The following is a 20,507-nucleotide window of genomic DNA, read 5'->3' as shown; positions in this document are numbered from 1 at the left end:
ATAACCTTGTAAGTCTAAAATGTTAATGTTTCAGGGGAGATTTATTGACCGCATGGGAGATATTTCTCAGTTAGTTTATTTTAAGAATATATTTTAAAGTTCTCAGACATGACCAATGTTGAATAGACGAGAATCCCTGCTTTCTAACGGTATCAGATTTATTTCTCAGCTCCCAATAGAGCCACTGGGGAGACGTGTTTACAACCAGAGTAGGCAACTCATTAGTTTATTAACGTACTCCATCAACTGCGTACCTCCGTTTGCGATTATGCCTGTGGAAAGTTTTTAGGACATGCCAATTACATTAATATATGACAGGGTTGACCCCATTTAGTTGACTGGTCGATAGGCAGGCTGTTCACCTGTCTCGGTGGACTAATCCATTACGCACCCTCACCAGTAGTACATTTACTGTTAATTCCCACAATTTCTAATCTAGAATGTTAGTTTGGTTACTGTAATTCCTGTTAATGGATGTAATATGTTGTTGTTGTTTATTATTATTAAAGTAATTTACATTTCTCATTGTCGGAGTGGACACGTAGTTTGCTGAGCCCACAACCTAGGCTGCACCTGTGACAAACAACTTTTGGTTCTGCGGTTCTGATTCATTCCATTTACGATCTATGAATTTATTAGTTTTGTTTGGAGTGCTCCTGTCGATGTTGAGTAAGGACGTGCACCTGATTATGCATAGAAGTAGGCCTAACCTAACTGGCCTGCGCCGCAAATGTAGGCTTTTTGTATTTCACCTTTATTTAACCAGGTTCTCATTTACAACTGCGACCTGGCCAAGATAAAGCACAGCAAACAACAACAGTTACACATGGAGTAAACAATAAACAAGTCAATAACACAGTAGAAATAAGAGTATATACATTGTGTGCAAAAGGCATGAGGTAGGTGAATAATTACAATTTAGCAGATTAATACGAGTGATAAATTATCAGATGGTCATGTGCAGGTAGAGATACTGGTGTGCAAAAGAGCAGAAAAGTGAATAAATAAACAGTATGGGGATGCGGTAGATAAATTGGGAGGGCTATTTACCAATGGACTATGTACAGCTGCAGCGATCGGTTAGCTGCTCAGATAGCAGATGTTTGAAGTTGGTGAGTGAGATAAAAGTCTCCAACTTAAGCGATTTTTGCAATTCGTGTCACAGGCAGCAGAGAACTGGAAGGAAAGGCGGCCAAATGAGGTGTTGGCTTTAGGGATGATCAGTGAGATACACCTTTTGGAGCGCGTGCTACGGGTGGGTGTTGCCATCGTGACCAGTGAACTTAGATAAAGCGGAGCTTTACCTAGCATGGTCTTGTAGATGACCTGGAGCCAGTGGGTCTGGCGACGAATATGTATCGAGGACCAGCCGACTAGAGCATACAGGTCGCAGTGGTGGGTGGTATAAGGTGCTTTAGTAACAAAATGGATGGCACTGTGATAAACTGCATCCAGTTTGCTGAGTAGAGTATTGGAAGCTATTTTGTAGATGACATCGCCGAAGTCGCGGATCGGTAGGATAGTCCGTTTTACTAGGGTAAGTTTGGCGGCGTGATCTTCTTGATTTTAGATAGGAGATGTTTGAAATGAGTCTGGAAGGAGAGTTTGCAGTCTAGCCAGACACCTAGGTACTTATAGTTGTCCACATATTCTAGGTCGGAACCATCCAGGGTGGTGATGCTAGTCAGGCGTGCGGGTGCAGGCAGCGAACGGTTGAAAAGCATGCATTTGGTTTTACTAGCGTTTAGGAGAAGTTGGAGGCCACCGAAGTGAGTGCTGTATGGCATTGAAGCTCGTTTGGAGGTTAGATAGCACAGTGTTCAAGGAAGGGCCAGAAGTATATAGAATGGTGTTGTCTGCGTAGAGGTGGATCAGCGAATCGCCCGCAGCATGAGCAACATCATTGATATATACAGAGAAAAGAGTCGGCCCGAGAATTGAACCCTGTGGCACCCCCTTAGACTGCCAGAGGACCGGACAACATGCCCTCCGATTTGACACACTGAACTCAAAGTAGTTGGTGAACCAGGCAAGGCAGTCATTAGTAAAACTGAGGCTACTGAGTCTGCCGATAAGAATATGGTGATTGACAGAGTTGAAAGCCTTGGCCAGGTCAATTTCTTTTATTGATAGCGGTTATAATATCGTTTAGTTCCTTGAGCATGGCTGAGGTGCACCCGTGACCGGCTCGGAAACCAGATTGCACAGTGGAGAAGGTACGGTGGGATTCGAGATGGTCAGTGATCTGTTTGTTGACTAGGCTTTTGAAGACCTTAGATAGGCAGGGCAGGAGGGAAATAGGTCTGTAACAGTTTGGGTCCAGGGTGTCTCCCCTTTTGAAGAGGGGGATGACTGTGGCAGATTTCCAATCCTTGGGGATCTCAGACAATATGAAAAAGAGGTTGAACAGGCTGGTAAATAGGGGTTGCGACAATGGCGACGGATATACATTTTATCTATTATTTACGTTTTAGGATACCTAAAGTTGGATGAGGAATGTTGTTTGGACCAAGTTTACAGGTAACTTATTAGATCATTTGTAATCATGTTGGGTGAGTTGGAACCGGTGTTTTTCTGAATCAAACGCACAAAATAAATTGACATTTTGGGGATATAAAAAAGGAGTTTATCGAACAAACATTTGTGATGTTTCTGGAACATATTGGAGTGCCAACAGAAGATCTTCAAAGGTAAGGCATGAATTATATCGTTATTTCTGCCTTTCGTGTCGCACCTGCTTGGTTGTAATATGATTTTCATGTGTTTGTATGGTGGGGTGCTGTCCTCAGATAATCGAGTGGTTTGCTTTCGCTGTAAAGCAGTTTTTGAAATCTGACACGGTGGCTGGATTAACAAGAAGTTAAGCTTTATTTTGGTGTATTGCACTTGTGATTTTATGAAAGTTAAATATTTCTAATTTAATTTGAATTTTGCTCTGTAATTTACGCAAGCGGAACGTCTAGCCATAACAGGTTTATTAAGTTACCACCGCTAATGAGCTTTGTAGCTTCTCAAAGTATTTTTTACTTCACCTCAAACAGCAAGTAATTTTTTAAAGATTTGTATCATTTTAATTAATATCATTTTTTTGAGTCACATGATTTTGAGACTTTATTCATGAAAATGTGAATATGAAAATCATAACTGGCACGCAGATCGGTAGTAATGGTAAGATAAGTTGGTGCTTCAAATGAATGAGGTTGCCAACCCCTGGTGTAGCATATTATCGGCAACTTCGGGAGCGTAATGGCAGTCTGCGAAAGGCAGATGGAGGTGGTAGTTCTGCAACAGGTTTTTTTCTTGTACTCTGGCTCCCTCTTGAGTGATATGTCTTAATTATTTAATGTGTGCTTAAAGCATCAGCAGACAAGCTCAGTAGCCTACATACAGTGCCTTGCAAAAGTATTCGGCCTCCTCGAACTTTGTGACCTTTTGCCACATTTCAGGCTTCAAACAAAGATATAAAACTGTATTTTTTTGTGAAGAATCAACAAGTGGGACACAATCATGAAGTGCAACAACATTTATTGGATATTTCAAACTTTTTTAACAAATCAAAAACTGAAAAATTGGGCGTGCAAAATTATTCAGCCCCTTTACTTTCAGTGCAGCAAACTCTCTCCAGAACTTCAGTGAGGATCTCTGAATGATCCAATGTTGACCTAAATGACTGATTATAAATTCAATCCACCTGTGTGTAATCAAGTCTCCGTATAAATGCACCTGCACTGTGATAGTCTCAGAGGTCCGTTAAAAGCGCAGAGAGCATCATGAAGAACAAGGAACACACCAGGCAGGTCCGAGATACTGTTGTGAAGTTTACAGCCGGATTTGGATACAAAAAGATTTCCCAAGCTTTAAACATCCCAAGGAGCACTGTGCAAGCGATAATATTGAAATGCAAGCGATAATATTGAAATGGAAGGAGTATCAGACCACTGCAAATCTACCAAGACCTGGCCGTCCCTCTAAACTTTCAGCTCATACAAGGAGAAGAATGATCAGAGATGCAGCCAAGAGGCCCATGATGACTCTGGATGAACTGCAGAGATCTACAGCTGAGGTGGGAGACTCTGTCCATAGGACAACAATCAGTCGTATATTGCACAAATCTGGCCTTTATGGAAGAGTGGCAAGAAGAAAGCCATTTCTTAAAGATATCCATAAAAAGTGTCGTTTAAAGTTTGCCATAAGCCACCTGGGAGACACACCAAACATGTGGAAGAAGGTGCTCTGGTCAGATGAAACCAAAATTGAACTTTTTGGCAACAATGCAAAACGTTACGTTTGGCGTAAAAGCAACACAGCTCATCACCCTGAACACGCCATCCCCACTGTCAAACATGGTGGTGGCAGCATCATGGTTTGGGCCTGCTTTTCTTCAGCAGGGACAGGGAAGATGGTTAAAATTGATGGGAAGATGGATGGAGCCAAATACAGGACCATTCTTGAAGAACCTGATGGAGTCTGCAAAAGACCTGAGACTGGGACGGAGATTTGTCTTCCAACAAGACAATGATCCAAAACATAAAGCAAAATCTACAATGGAATGGTTCAAAAATAAACATATCCAGGTGTTAGAATGGCCAAGTCAAAGTCCAGACCTGAATCCAATCGAGAATCTGTGGAAAGAACTGAAAACTGCTGTTCACAAATGCTCTCCATCCAACCTCACTGAGCTCGAGCTGTTTTGCAAGGAGGAATGGGAAAACAATTCAGTGTCTCGATGTGCAAAACTGATAGACATACCCCAAGTGACTTACAGCTGTAATCGCAGCAAAAGGTGGCGCTACAAAGTATTAACTTAAGGGGGCTGAATAATTTTGCACGCCCAATTTTTCAGTTTTTGATTTGTTAAAAAAGTTTGAAATATCCAATAAATGTCGTTCCACTTCATGATTGTGTCCCACTTGTTGTTGATTCTTCACAAAAAAATACAGTTTTATATCTTTGTTTGAAGCCTGAAATGTGGCAAAAGGTCGCAAAGTTCAAGGGGGCCGAATACTTTCGCAAGGTACTGTATAATAACTAGCCAGGCTACACTGTGTGTTGAATTTGCTATCTAGTTAGTCTGTTGTCGTTATTTCATAAGCTTGGGCCTACCTGCTGTAATGTCGTCCTCTCCGCTGGTCCACTCGCTCCGGCACACATGCAGCTGATGAACAAACAACTTTTCCCAGGATTTTCATGACTGTACGAAGCCTGTTTGCTGACCAAATATGTGCTATAACTGTGTAAATAACTCACTAATTGGCAAAGAATATCAACAATTGTGCACACGTAGTTACACACTGATCTGCTTTAAATTGCGCCTCTCGCACCCGGGGATAACCGCTCTGCCTGTCAATGCAATAGCTTAAAAAATCCTGCTGTGTTATGCTCTGCAGAAATTTGGAGAACAGCAATACGTCACATCCAGAGGACACTGATAAGAGTAATTGTTTTAATATTGTTATTTTAGGACAAAAATGTACTTGTCCTTTCGGACAACTAATTTATTCTTATTGTCCACCAATTTATTTTTCTTGTCCTGGACAAGCGTTAATGTCAAGCCCTGATTTTCTTCAAAAAGCAATATGGACTTATAAAATAACCTTTCACTACAGCGGCAACAAATGAGCTGTTTGAGAAGCCGTAGCAGCAGCTCTCGCACTGTGACAGGTTTTCAGCTCATAGACTCTGTATCTATATGCTGTACGCATGTGATAAACAACTAACGAAAATACACGCGCCAATTTAATTCCACTTAATTATGCAAATGAGCCTATAGACTGTTAGGCATAACCGGTCAAATGTATTTCGATCGATGGGTATTTCCATCAATGATTAAGCAAAAAAGCAATATCTTGCAATCCAATTTATTTATTTTTCTTCTCCTGGACTATTGGCCAGTGACCGTTTTTATTTATTGGCTTTTTTTGTGTGCCAAAATCTGGCTATTACCGGCTAACGGAAACCCTGCTGAGGATAAATATAATCCTTCCTTTTGACGTCAAGTTGGTAAAGACATCAATGGAGCACACTATTGGTTAGTGCTTTGCGTGGGAGGTGTTTGTGGGCATAATACTACACAGTTCCTGACTGTCAAAAAGAGTGTAGCCTACACCACACTGAAGAAAATGAAAGTAATTTCTTTCTTAGAATAAACTTTTTGACAGACTCATTTGCATTAGCAGAGATGTTTACAGTTTATTCGTAAACTATTGCTACACCTCATGTTCAAAAGAAGCCATTTCTGGGGTTTGTAGTGTAAACCTTCCCATAGTGGCTAGTAGATTAATCAGATATTAGGGTAGCAGTGCCAGCTTAAATTGATGGCAGCAGCAGAAGAAGCAAGCAACCCATCCGTAATATGACACATTTTGAATGTGTTTGGGAACATAAAGGACTTGAAAGCAGTGGGCTTTTAGACGACATTTGTATAAATTCCTGGAAGATGAGCCTTTGATGGGGACACCAGTGGAAAGCTCGCCTCCAGATGGAAATGCATTTGGATCATTACCCAAGCAGCTCCGCAAAGACATTGATCTGCAGCAGTGCTCATAAGGTGAATTTCTCCTGAAATTGCCCGTCTTTGGTGAGATTTGAGGGATTAGTGGATTATTACTGGTAATGTCAGTGAAATATGGGGTCTCACTCAGGTCTGTAGATCTCAGTCCAATAATGAGGTAAAGTTTGTCCTTACTGGTCTAATCCTGAACCTCTGAGTTCTGCTCCCAGAGGCACATCTGTTACTCCTAACTATGATTCAAAACTTGGGTTGGCCCTTGTCTGCTACTCTATGCCCCTGTTGGCAAAATCACTAGGAATGTTAGTTACCATAATCACCAGGCACACAAGAATGACAGGATAGATGTGAAGTACCCTGTGTTCTCCATAATCTAGAGGGGACGAGACGACATCGGCTCATCATTCGAATTTAAGAGACTGTTCTGTTTCAGTGTTTTTCAGTGTCAAGGATGAAGCAGCTGAACTGCTGCAGAGCTGAGGTGACTCTGGGACAGACTCCAGTCTCTCTGTCAATAGAACCAGCCAATGTCTACAGTTCTGTTCCCATGAGGCTGTGTGTATTGGAGGAGTGCTGATGATTGACTAGGACAGAAAGCCCCAAGTGGAGGACGATGCTCCATGGCTGTCGTTTCTCCGTTAACTCACCACATCTGGAGGGAGTGTTATTATTGGACCAGAGAGGAGCAATGGTTCCCCTGCTACTCATTCTGAATTAGACATGCATGTAAAGCAAAGATAAACTCAATTTAAATCACAAAACCCATTTCTCGTTCACTTTTGCTGTTCAATTTATGCGTTAGTTCCAGCTAAGAGTAGAATTATATCGCATTACAGTTTGTTGCCAGCCAAAGGTTAAACAGAGCTTTGAAAACACAGTTTGAATCCCAGCTGATTAAATTCTCTACAGGTGACGGCTGCCAGGGTTTGTAAATAAGACTAGGATTAAATGCAAGGCACCTGGGGCTCTTTTTGTGTTTATAAGGAGATCTGTTTCTATTTATACTGTAGTCTGCCCTGGTCTCTTGTGAATAATACTATCACTTTAGCAGTGTGTGGGCCTGACCTGGTTTCCTCTTCAGATTTCTATGTGAGCTGAGCAGTGTTTTTTTTTTTTTACTGCAGCAGCTGGATGTGATGGGAGCCTCTGGATCCGTCAAGTCAGCACGTTCTGCTTCATGAATCTGTCTGATTGATCCAGTGTGCAGGTAGCACCATGACCGCACACTGCAACAATAACGCATGACGGCATGTCACTGAATATTCTGTTTTGTTGGTACATGGGTGGTCATTTAATGACTCCTGTGGTTTAGGTGTCATCACTGTCCACATGGAGTAAGGTTACTACTCTCTTGTATTCAGAAGAGCTGCAAATGCATACCGTAGCATTTTCATTTGATATTAGGATGTCAGCTAAATGTACCATACAAAATTAGCCTGTTGCTAGCCTACATTATGCAATGAGTTGAGACTGTCAGCAGCAGAGGATTAGCCATGCTCAGTGCTGCTTTGTGCTTGTTGCCTTAACTACTCCAGTCTCCTCAAGGACAGAAATCAATGGCTGTTATGTGTGATTGAGAGGCTGGTATAGAGCGCTTCTCAGTTGACTCATTAGGACTGTGTCTGTTAGCTGTTGCCATTATTTACCTAGGATGTGAACGTCTGCAATGTAAATCTACCCTTATTGAAATATGAGTTACAGGCCAAGTAAGATTTTAGTTCCAATGAACCTGTTTGAATACTTTATGATAATAGGATTGTTAAATAAAATCAAATTTTATTTGTCACATACACATGGTTAGCAGATGTTTATGCGAGTGTAGCGAAATGCTTGTGCTTCTAGTTCCGACAATGCAGTGATAACCAACAAGTAATCTAACTAACAATTCCAAAACTGTCTTATACACAGTGTAAGGGGATAAAGAATATGTACATAAGGATATATGAATGAGTGATGGTACAGAGCAGCATACAGTCGATGGTATCGAGTACAGTATATACATATGAGATGACTATGTAAACAAAGTGGCATAGTTAAAGTGGCTAGTGATACATGTATTACATAAGGATGCAGTCGATGATATAGAGTACAGTATATACGTATGCATATGAGATGAATAATGTAGGGTAAGTAACATTATATAAGGTAGCATTGTTTAAAGTGGCTAGTGATATATTTACATTTCCCATCAATTCCCATTATTAAAGTGGCTGGAGTTGAGTCAGTGTCAGTGCCAGTGTGTTGGCAGCAGCCACTCAATGTTAGTGGCAGTCTGATGGCCTTGAGATAGAAGCTGTTTTTCAGTCTCTCGGGCCCAGCTTTGATGCACCTTTACTGACCTCGCCTTCTGGATGATAGTGGGGTGAACAGGCAGTGGCTCAGGTGGTTGATGTCCTTGATGATCTTTATGGCCTTCCTATAACATCAGGTGGTGTAGGTGTCCTGGAGGGCAGGTAGTTTGCCCCCGGTGATGCGTTGTGCAGACCTCACTACCCTCTGGAGAGCCTTACGGTTGAGGGCGGAGCAGTTGCCGTACCAGGCGGTGATACAGCGGTGATACAGCCCGCCAGGATGCTCTCGATTGTGCATCTGTAGAAGTTTGAGTGCTTTTGGTGACAAGCCGAATTTCTTCAGCCTCCCGAGGTTGAAGAGGCGCTGTTGCGCATTCTTCACGATGCTGTCAGTGTGAGTGGACCAATTCAGTTTGTCTGTGATGTGTATGCCGAGGAACTTAAAACTTGCTACCCTGTCCACTACTGTTCCATCGATGTGGATAGGGGGGTGTTCCCTCTGCTGTTTCCTGAAGTCCACAATCATCTCCTTAGTTTTGTTGACGTTGAGTGTGGTTATTTTCCTGACACCACACTCCGAGGGCCCTCACCTCCTCCCTGTAGGCCGTCTCGTCGTTGTTGGTAATCAAGCCTACCACTGTTGTGTCGTCCGCAAACTTGATGATTGAGTTGGAGGCGTGCGTGGCCACGCAATCGTGGGTGAACAGGGAGTACAGGAGAGGGCTCAGAACGCACCCTTGTGGGGCCCCCGTGTTGAGGATCAGCGGCGAGGAGATGTTGTTGCCTACCCTCACCACCTGGGGGCGGCCCGTCAGGAAGTCCAGTACCCAGTTGCACAGGGCGGGGTAGAAACCCAGGGTCTCGGGCTTGATGACGAGCTTGGAGGGTACTATGGTGTTGAATGCCGAGCTGTAGTCGACGAACAGCATTCTCACATAGGTATTCCTCTTGTCCAGGTGGGTTAGGGCAGTGTGCAGTGTGGTTGAGATTGCATCGTCTGTGGACCTATTTGGGCGGTAAGCAAATTGGAGTGGGTCTAGGGTGTCAGGTAGGGTGGAGGTGATATGGTCCTTGACTAGTCTCTCAATGCACTTCATGATGACTGAAGTGAGTGCTACGGGACGGTAGTCGTTTAGCTCAGTTACCTTCGCTTTCTTGGGAACAGGAACAATGGTGGCCCTCTTGAAGCATGTGGGAACAGCAGCCTGGTATAGGGATTGATTGAATATGTCCGTAAACACACCGGCCAGCTGGTCTGCGCATGCTCTGAGGGCGCGGCTGGGGATGCCGTCTGGGCCTGCAGCCTTGAGAGGGTTAACACGTTTAAATGTCTTACTCACCTCTGCTGCAGTGAAGGAGAGACCGCATGTTTTCGTTGCAGGCAGTGTCAGTGGCACTGTATTGTCCTCAAAGCGGGCAAAAAAGTTATTTAGTCTGCCTGGGAGCAAGACATCCTGGTCCGTGACTGGGCTGGGTTTCTTCTTGTAGTCCGTGATTGACTGTAGACCCTGCCACATGCCTCTTGTGTCTGAGCCGTTGAATTGAGATTCTACTTTGTCTCTGTACTGACGCTTAGCTTGTTTAATAGCCTTGCGGAGGGAATAGCTGCACTGTTTGTATTCGGTCATGTTGCCAGACACCTTGCCCTGATTAAAAGCAGTGGTTCACGTGAATGCTGCCAACAATCCACGGTTTCTGGTTAGGGAATGTTTTTATCGTTGCTATGGGAACGACATCTTCAACGCACGTTCTAATGAACTCGCACACCGAATCAGCGTATTCGTCAATATTGTTAACTGACGCAATACGAAACATGTCCCAGTCCACGTGATGGAAGCAGTCTTGGAGTGTGGAGTCCGCTTGGTCGGACCAGCGTTGGACAGACCTCAGCGTGGGAGCCTCTTGTTTTAGTTTCTGCCTGTAGGCAGGGATCAGCAAAATGGAGTCGTGGTCAGCTTTTCCAAAAGGGGGGCGGGGCAGGGCCTTATATGCGTCGCGGAAGTTAGAGTAACAATGATCCAAGGTTTTACCACCCCTGGTTGCGCAATCGATATGCTGATAAAATTTAGGGAGTCTTGTTTTCAGATTGGCTTTGTTAAAATCCCCAGCTACAATGAATGCAGCCTCTGGATAAATGGTTTCCAGTTTGCAAAGAGTTAAATAAAGTTCGTTCAGAGCTATCGATGTGTCTGCTTGGGGGGGATATATACGGCTGTGATTATAATCGAAGAGAATTCTCTTGGCAGATAATGCGGTCTACATTTGATCTAAATCAGGTGAACAGAAGGATTTGAGTTCCTGTATGCTTCTTTAATCACACCATGTCTTGTTAGTCATGAGGCATACGCCCCCGCCACTCTTCTAACCAGAAAGATGTTTGTTTCTGTCCTCGCGATGCGTGGAGAAACCCGTTGGCTGCACCGCATCGGATGGCCGTTCATTCTGCGTTAATGCAAAGTGGATACAGGTACAGCCAAGTGTATGCTACTGTCATCTTGGCGGAGGAGATTGGAAGCATAGTCTGGGAAAGTAGTCTTCAAAATTTTTACAGAAATTTCACAGAAACATTATTTGAGCCAATATTAGGGAATGTTTACTCCAGTGTTATTTCAATCTGAGCAGCTTCCGCAATGATTTTGTCAGATCTGCCCTGTCTCCAAACGAACTAGTTCTCTTCGGCCCAAGGCCAATTTACAAAACTTTAGCCTAGCTAGTAGATGCTATCATAATGTTGATATAATTTGGGCCAAAATTGGTTTTGTCCTACTCTTTGAGGAAGGTTGGCTTTTATCATTAAATGTTTTGTTGATCCTCGGACATTGGAAAAATAAAATAAATAAATAAAATAAAGAACAGATGAGAGTACAAGCCAACGTAGCTAGTCAAGATACTTTTTTTCATAGTGTTTCCTTGTCTAGCTACACTAGCTCTGCCCTCTGCAAAACATCACTGACACAAACTGCATCACAAGATTTAACTTTGGATACAATGGCATGATGACTGAATTTCCTGCAGCAAGCTAGACCCATTTGTTTCATCAACGGGGAGTCAGGGACACTGGAATCAATATGCTCACAATAATAGTTAAAAATTGTCTGAGCTGAGTCCTGTCTTCATGGCAGTTATAATAATTGGCTTTAACGGTCACTGGACTGCAATAATGTGCTGCAGAGACCCCCTCTCGTGGAGGAATGGTGAGAACTGTCAAATGAGACATGAGCTCCTCATTTTAATTGGCCTCCCACTGGTTATTAGTGAGGGCTTCTGATCTGATTGGGCGGTGGAGTGTTGCCCAGACTAATGATCTGGAAGGTGCTGCTCCGTACCTGGAACGAGAGACTGAAGGAGGCAGGTGGATCTCTTAAAGTTTGGACACCAAGTTGACCAAGAGGATATGCTGCTGACAGCTGTTGGCCTGCAATGTAGAATTTAGAGCCAGATTGCTCAGTCAGTTTTGTTGGCTTTGTCTAGTGTGTGCAGAGTGGAGCTTTTAGTCATGGTGGACACAGGTGGATGGTAAAGTTTGGAAAGTGAAAAAAAAGGCCTAAGCTAATGTAATGTCTATTCTAGCCTGCCAGTTTTGTTGACTTTGTTCAATGTATAGTTTTACGTCCCACATGGCCGTACATAACGCAGGTTGCCATTTATTCTCATGAGTCTTTCCCTGGAGGCCGCTCTGCATGGTTGTCTCCAGCTGGCACAGCCACTAAGTAATAAAATCACATTTTATACCTGACCTTAATCACACTGCTAACCCTAATGCCTCAACCTAGCCTTAAATGAAGACCATGAAGCTCATTTTTGTTTTCATTAGTTTTTACAATCTAACCAATTTTGACATTGCTGCTGGCCTATCTTGTGGAAATTCCTCAGTTTTGCCTCAGGCAAGATTCATGGCAAACGTCAACCTGCTTACACAACGTCCATCTAGACATGGCAAGCTAATCACAGTAACCCGATGTCAGGTGGTGAAGGCACTCGTATGTGTACATGTTTGATCACTTGGTCAGAGAAAATGTCAGCATGCATATTTCATAGATGAAGACATTTAGCAGGCATGCTAACTTACTCATTCCCACCTGGTCTCTGGAGGTATCATGTTACACAGCTTATATTCTACTCCTGTAAAGGCTCTTGTTAAAAATACATCTCCTTCAGAAGTTTCACCATCTTCTCACTACCTTGGACATGAAAGGGCTGGTAGCTGAAATGAAATGACAGTACTGGAGACAGTGTTCCCTCTCATCCTCAAAGAGCTTCAAGGAGGGAGACTTGAATAAATGTATGTATGATACAGTATTAAACTAGGCCAAACTGTTGACTGTTAATTGCATAAACTGTTAGGCTACACATCAACAAGCCTATGTTCTTACTGTGTTTGAAGGTCCTTCATTGTGCAGATCATTAGGCTGTTGGGACTTTTTGTTTTGTAATTATTTCTCATCACAATCCAGTATAATTGAACTATCCTGTACAGCAAAACCAGAAACCTTATCTGCCACCCCTTGGTGTCTTTTCCCATTTGCTGTTAAGCTGCGGTAAGTGCTTCCAGCCTCATGTTAGTCCTCCCATCAGAGGTGAATGGGTCCTGATTCAAAGTCTGCCAGAGGTGTGAAGTAACTTAATTTCATATTCCAAGCCTGAAAACGCTGGTCTCTCTAAGCAGCCTGTTTCACTGAGGGTGACAGGTGGACTGCACTCTGCTCCAGAGTATTCCAGCACAGGAAATTCTGCAGCGTCCTCCACACCTAACCACAGTCAAACTACATCACACATTTGTCCATCAAACCTGAACAATTTTCAGGAATGCTTCTTGTGTGACTGCAGAATGAACAGTCACTATCAGAAAAGGAAAGGTGCCTATCTGTAATGTTGACCTTGGTGCTGAAAATACCTTTGGCCCTAACCCTGTGACTGAGGGACCTCACATACTCATAAACAACAAATTTGTCATGTGGACAGTTCGTCAATGTTGGTGCTGATTGTATTTTTCCTGGTGGAATTGAACCATCTATACCGGTGATGAATTTGGAGCTCTGTTGACAAAATGACAAGAAGATCATTGCTGACTCTTATCTACTCTGGTATAGTCTGTCCAGCAGTACATTACTAAGAGGACATCTTCATGATTCAGCCTAATAAAAGTTGGCATTCATGGTGAAGTGGATTTGTCATCACCTGAAATGAAGTTATGATTGTTGTCTTGGTATTTAAAATAATGTTTTGGAGTTCTATGAACAGTCAGCCTCCATTCATACTGCCTTGGATATGTGATCCACCTGGGTCGTCTGCATACCACAAGACTGCTCGGCTGCTGAGAGAAATCCTGGGCACTAACTTGATGCAAACAAGTCTTTCAGTCTTCAGAATTAGCTTAGTTAGCTTACCGGTATAATGTGAACATGGTTCAGTAAACCAACAACAGAAAGGTGAAAGTTTTTGGATAAAATCAGGTTGACTGATCCCCTCTGACTCAGGTTTGCATTGAGCACAATTTTTTGGGATCAGAGGTCTGAATCATCCATAAGCAGGCATAAGGGACTAACCTTTTTTAAATATGTTCTTTTAATGAAAGCGGAATAATTGAAACCTTTTCAGATTTTCTGCCCTTTGCAAAGAAATATTTCAGATGCAGAACTCTTTGTGACTGAATAGCCAGCACAAAAGCTTTGCGTGAAATTCCCTAGAGTGTAAGGTAGCATGGCGCTTTCACATGCAATTGTAAATGTTCCTTTCATTCATGTGTGACACACTGATGGAAAATTGTACTCTTTCTTTGATGAAAGAGTTGGGCCGTTCATCCACAAAGGCATCAGAAATGTATACACCATGCCAGAATCTTCATTTCATTCAGCATGAATAATCTTAATATATCAGCCAGCTGGCTAGATTAAAGTGCACAAAGAGCAGGCATGTTTTCCTCCCTTGGTGTTAAAGGGAGACCCAGAGATTGACACATCAAACTGTCATCTGCTTTTCATCTGCTTCTAATCAGGCACAAACACGTCCTACTGCTCGCCTGCACAAACTGACAACCATGCTAAGTCCTATGCATGGTGGGAAATTAGACAGTTAAACTCCCCTCGGGCTTGTTGCACAGCATGCTGATGGGTCTTCTGCACTGAGCAATACAAGGCCCACATTGCCTTCCTATTACCAAAGCATTTGGCGCATGTCAGTCATTTTCTGTGATTTTTCTTTTCTATACAACGTTCTTCTAGATTGTTCATTATTTGGTCAACAGTAATAGCGTGTGCATTATTTTGATTTCTGCTGTGAAAGTATAGTGCCTTCAGAAAGTATTCATACCCCTTGAGTTATTCCACATTTTGTTTCAATCTGAATTCAAAATTGATTTAAGTATAATTATTTCCTACACACAATACCCCATGTTGATAAAGTGAAAACAATCTTTTTTTTGCAAATGTATTAAATTAAATACAGCAATATCTCATTTACATAAGTATTCACACCCTTGAGTCAATACCTTGTAGAAGCACCTTTGGTGGCAATTACAGCTTTGTTGTCTTGTGCAAAACTGATTCAGACCATCTAGATTTGGGGATTTTCTCCCAGTCTTCCTTGCAGATTTTCTCAAGCTCTTAAATTAGATGGGGCGCGGAGGTGAACAGCAATTTTTTTTTAAAAATGGGATTCAAGTCTGGGCTTTGGCTGGGCCACTCAAGGCCTTTCACATTATTTTTCTGAAGACATTCCGCTGTATGCTTGGGGTTATTGTCCTGTTAGAATGTAAATATTCGCCCCAGTTTAAAGTCACTTGCACTCAGAAGCAGGTTCTTGTCAAGGATTTGCCACCATTCATTGTTCCCTCTATCCTTACCAGTCCATGCCGCTGAAAAGCATAGCATGATGCTGCCACCACTATGCTTCACGGTAGGGATGGTTTTAATTGGGTGACGCTCTGTGCCTGTTTTTCTTCAGACATTCAGGAGCGCTTTGACTTCAGGCCAAAGAGTTAAATTTGTCTCATCAGACTTCAATCTTTTGCCTTAGGATCAGTCTTTCAAACTCCAGGCGTGCTTTCATGTGTCTTTTTCTCAGGAGTGGCTTGTCTGGCTGCTCTCCCATAATGTCCAGATTGTTGAAGTGCTGTAGAGACTGTTTTCCTTCTGGCAGGTTCTCCCAGCTCCGCTAAGGAACTCCGTAGTTCTGTCAGAATGGTCATTGGGTTCTTGGCCACCTCCTTGACAAAGGTCCATCTTGCTTGGTTGCTCAGTTTGGTTGGATGGCCAGCTCTAGGCAGGGTTGTTCTATATTTTGTGAATACTTATGTAAATTACTTAATTGTTTTCTTTTCAATAAATGTAAATGTTCACTTTGTCATTATGAGATGATGTATGTAAAAGGGTGAGAAAGAAACATTTAATCCATTTTGAATTCAGGCTGTAACAAAACAAAATGTGGAATAAGTCAAGGGCTATGAATACTTTCTGAAGGCACCATCTGCCTGTCTCTGTTTTGCTGTCGGCTGCTTTGTGAGCGAGCCCCTTACTCACTCTCCCCACTGTGACACGGAGGAGGGAGAGATGCATTCTGAGAAGCAAAAGCATATGACCATTGCTCAAAATACAATTGTGGGAAAACACCATTTTAAAAGTAAATATTGTTCTAGTTACAGAGGAGTCACATTTATTTCTCACCTCTTTATTGAGTTCATTCCACTCTACAACCGGAGTAGTCTGTAGGTGTTTTTCCAGAGTCAGTAGAAAGGCCTCTTTAGTGTCCTTAGTTTTCATAACTGTGGCCGTAATTGCCTACCACAGGTGCATGTTCATGGTTCATTGAACAAGCATGGAAACAAAGTGTTTAAACCCTTTACAATGAAGATCTGCAAAGTTATTTGGATTTTTATGATTTCTTTGAATGACAGGGTCCTGAAAAAGGGACATTTCTTTTTTGCTGAGTTTATGTATGTCGTGAAGCTAATAGCAATTATTATATTACTCTGTTACTCCGGTAGGACAACATCTGACAAATAGCACACTTGGTAGTGTGTACCAGTGCTCGACCAGTCAGCAAAAGCCAACATCACCCACGACAGTTACTCTAGGTCTGCCACTGCGAGGACGATCAGCTGTCAAACGGTTGATTGTCAAGGGCAATCAATTCTATTATCTTAGCTTTAACCTGTTGAGTGTAGGGGCAGTGTTTTGATGAAAAACGTACCCAAATGAAACGGCCTATTATCAGGCCCAGAATCTAAAATATGCATATAATTGTCAGATTAGGATAGAAAACACACTAACATTACCAAAACTGTCAAAATATTCTCTTGAGTATAACACAACTGATATTGCAGGCGCAAATCCAACCAGGAAGTGCTGTTTTTCCTGAAAGCTCTCTGTTCCATTGCATGCCTTCCCTCCATTTAAAGGGATATCAACCAGATTCCTTTCTCTATGGCTTCCACATGGTGTGAACGGTCCGGTTGAAATATTATCAATTATTTATTGTAAAAACAACCTGAGGATTGATTATAAAAAAATGTTTGACGTGTTTCTACGAACTTTACGGATACTATTTGGAATTTGACTGCTCGAGCCTGTGGATTTCTGAACAAAACGTGCCAACCAAATGGAGGTATTTTGGATATAAAAAGAAACTTTATGGAACAAAGGGAACATTTTGTGTGACTGGGAGTCTCGTGAGTACAAACATCCGATGATCATAGGTAAGCGATTCATTTTTATTGCTTTTCTGACTTTTGTGACAATCTACTTTTGCTGCTAGCTGTTTGTAATGTTTTGTATGCTGTGATAGATGTCGTAACACAAACGCTCGGATAGTTTTTGCTGTATAGCTTTTTTGACACGCCAGGAGGATTAACAACAAGCTAAGCTGCGTTTTGCTATATTGCACTTGTGATTTCCTGAACAGTAAATATTTTTTGAATTTGGCTTTCTGCAATTCAGCGGATGTGGACAAAAATGATCCCGCTAACGGGATGGGTGCGCCAAGAAGTTAATGGATGTCACCTTTGAGATGTCTCGCCTTGACTGCTCGATCCACACAGCAGACATTGTTAGGCTAGGAATGCTGTTTCGTGTATAGCTCAGAATGTTACGTGGCGTTATTACGTCATGTACCTGCGCTTATGTAGGTATGTATTAGAGGTCGACCGATTATGATTTTTCAGGACAAAGAGTCGATACCGATTTAATCGGCAGATTTTTATTTATTTATTTGTAACAATGACAATTACAACAGTACTGAATGAACACTTATTTTAACTTAAAAAATACATCAATAAAATCAATTTAGCCTCAAGTAAATAATGAAACATGTTCAATTTGGTTTAAATAATGCAAAAACAAAGTGTTGGAGAAGTAAAAGTGCAATATGTTCCATGTAAAATATCTGCCATGTAAGAAAGCTAACGTTTCAGTTCCTTGCTCAGAACAGAAAGCTGGTGGTTCCTTTTAACATGAGTCTTCAATATTCCCAGGTAAGAAGTTTTAGCTTGTAGTTGTTATTATCGGACTATTTCTCTCCATACCATTTAATGTCATTAACCATTGACTATTGGATGTTCTTATAGGCACGTTAGTATTGCCAGTGTAAAAGTATAGCTTCAGTCCCTCTCCTTGCTCCTTCCTGGGCTCGAACCAGGTACACAACGACAACAGCCACCTTCGAAGCAGCATTACCCATGCAGAGCAAGGGAAACAACTACTGCAAGTCTCAGAGCGAGTGAAGTTTGAAACACTATTAGCGCTCGCTAACTAGCTAGCCATTTCACTTTGGCTACACCAGCCTCATCTCGGGAGTTAAAGCGAGGCGTCCCTCTCAGGGTCCGCCCCCCCCCCCCGTTCAGCTGAAACCGTGGTGCAGGCAATGCAAAAAATATTCTTAGAAATATTTAACCTCCACACATTAACAAGTCCAATACCTCAAATGAAAGATAAACACCTTGTTCATCTACCCAGCATGTCAGATTTTTAAAATGTTTTACGGTGAAAACACAGCACATATTTATATTAGACCACCACCGAAACAAAGACAAGAGGCAGCCATTTTGTCCCAGAAAATCTAAAATTATAACAGCAGGATTAAAAAATAAATCATTCACTAACCTTTTGAAAATCTTCATCAGATGACAGTCATATGACATGTTATACAGTACATTTATGTTTTGTTCAATAATATGCATTTTATATCCATAAATCACGGTTTACATTGATGCCATGTTCATAAAATTATGGAAAGCTACGCCACATAACAGAAATACTCATCATAAACTTTGACTAAAGATACATGTTTTACATATAGTTAGAAAGATACACTGGTTCTGAATGCAACCGCTGTGTCAGATTTGTTTTTAACGTTACAGAATTAGTTGACTATGCAATAACCTGAGACGGCGCTCAGACGTAAGCAATATTTCTCCGCTATGTTGGAGTCAACAGAAATACAAAATTACAACATAAATATTCCCTTACCTTTGATGGTCTTCGATCAGAATGTAGTGGAAGGAGTCATGCTTACCCAATACATCGTTTTGTTTCAGTTCGTGTGTCCTTATAGTAGCATCTGCTTCCACTTTCAGCTGAAATGCATCCAAAATGACTTCTGGTCCCGAACAGTTGCGCATCAAAACTTCAAAATTACATATGTCGACTAAACTGGTCAAACTAAGTGCAGAATCAAGTTTTAGGATGTTATAAACGTACAAAACAATTCTCAATTCAACCGGACAATCATACTTCTTCTCAGGCAAGCTGGAACAGAGGAAGGTCTGTGTACAATTTGCGCCCTAACGCACATGTATTTTCTCGCGACACCCACTCTTTCACCTCCCAAAGGGTCAAAGCTTGCGGGATTTGCACAATTAAACGCTCTACTGAATGAGGACATCTAGTGGAAGACATAGTGTCTCCAGATCCATAGCTGGTTGGGGAGGGTGTGTGCGATGACGTAAAAGTTGCCCCAAGTTTCAGGCTTCCAAAACTAGTTTGGGAGATTGCCTGCCCTGCGAGTTCTGCTATACTTACAGACATAATTCAAACGGCTTTAGAAGCTTTTGAGTGTTTTCTATCCAATAATAATTATTATATGCATATAATAGCAATTTTGGACAGATTTATTTTTCAGTTTACTATGGGCACGCAATTCATCCAAAGGGGGCAGAATTATGCCTAGCCTTAACAGGTTTTAATAGGCTTGAAGTCAAACAGCACAATGCTTGAAGCACAACGAAGAGCTGCTTGCAAAACGCACTAAAGTGCTGTTTGAATGAATGTTTACGCGCCTGCTTCTGCCTACCACCGCTCGGTCAGATACGTAGATACTTGTATGCCCAGTCAGATTATACGCAATGCATGACACGCTAGATAATATTATAAGATACATTTAATGCTAGCTAGCAACTTACCTTGACTTACTGCATTCACGTAACAGGCAGTCTCCTTATGGAGTGCACAAGGACTAGTTAACTGTAAGGTTGCAAGATTGGATCCCCGAGCTGACAATGTGAAAATCTGTTGTTCTGCCTCTGAACAAGGTAGTTAACCCGCCCGCCGTTCCTAGGCCGTCATTGAAAATAAGAATGTGTTCTTAACTGACTTGCCTAGTTAAATAAATAGTGCAATGCTGTTTTTAACGGCGAAATCGGTGTTAGATTGTTATGAAAACTTGAAATTGGCCCTAATCGGTCGACCTCTAGTATGTATGGTACCTTTAACATCGGT

At 42.0% G+C, this 20,507-nt stretch overlaps 1 protein-coding gene across 2 annotated transcripts in view; it reads left to right on the top strand.

The window, feature by feature from the left end:
• Nucleotides 1–20,507, top strand: part of LOC123993582 (ecto-NOX disulfide-thiol exchanger 2-like) — a 345,502-nt gene that overhangs the window by 62,145 nt on the left and 262,850 nt on the right. The window lies entirely within an intron of this gene.

Source organism: Oncorhynchus gorbuscha, linkage group LG13, assembly GCF_021184085.1.
Source record: "Oncorhynchus gorbuscha isolate QuinsamMale2020 ecotype Even-year linkage group LG13, OgorEven_v1.0, whole genome shotgun sequence".
NCBI lineage: Eukaryota > Metazoa > Chordata > Actinopteri > Salmoniformes > Salmonidae > Oncorhynchus > Oncorhynchus gorbuscha.
This window is presented reverse-complemented; position numbering and strand designations above follow the sequence as displayed.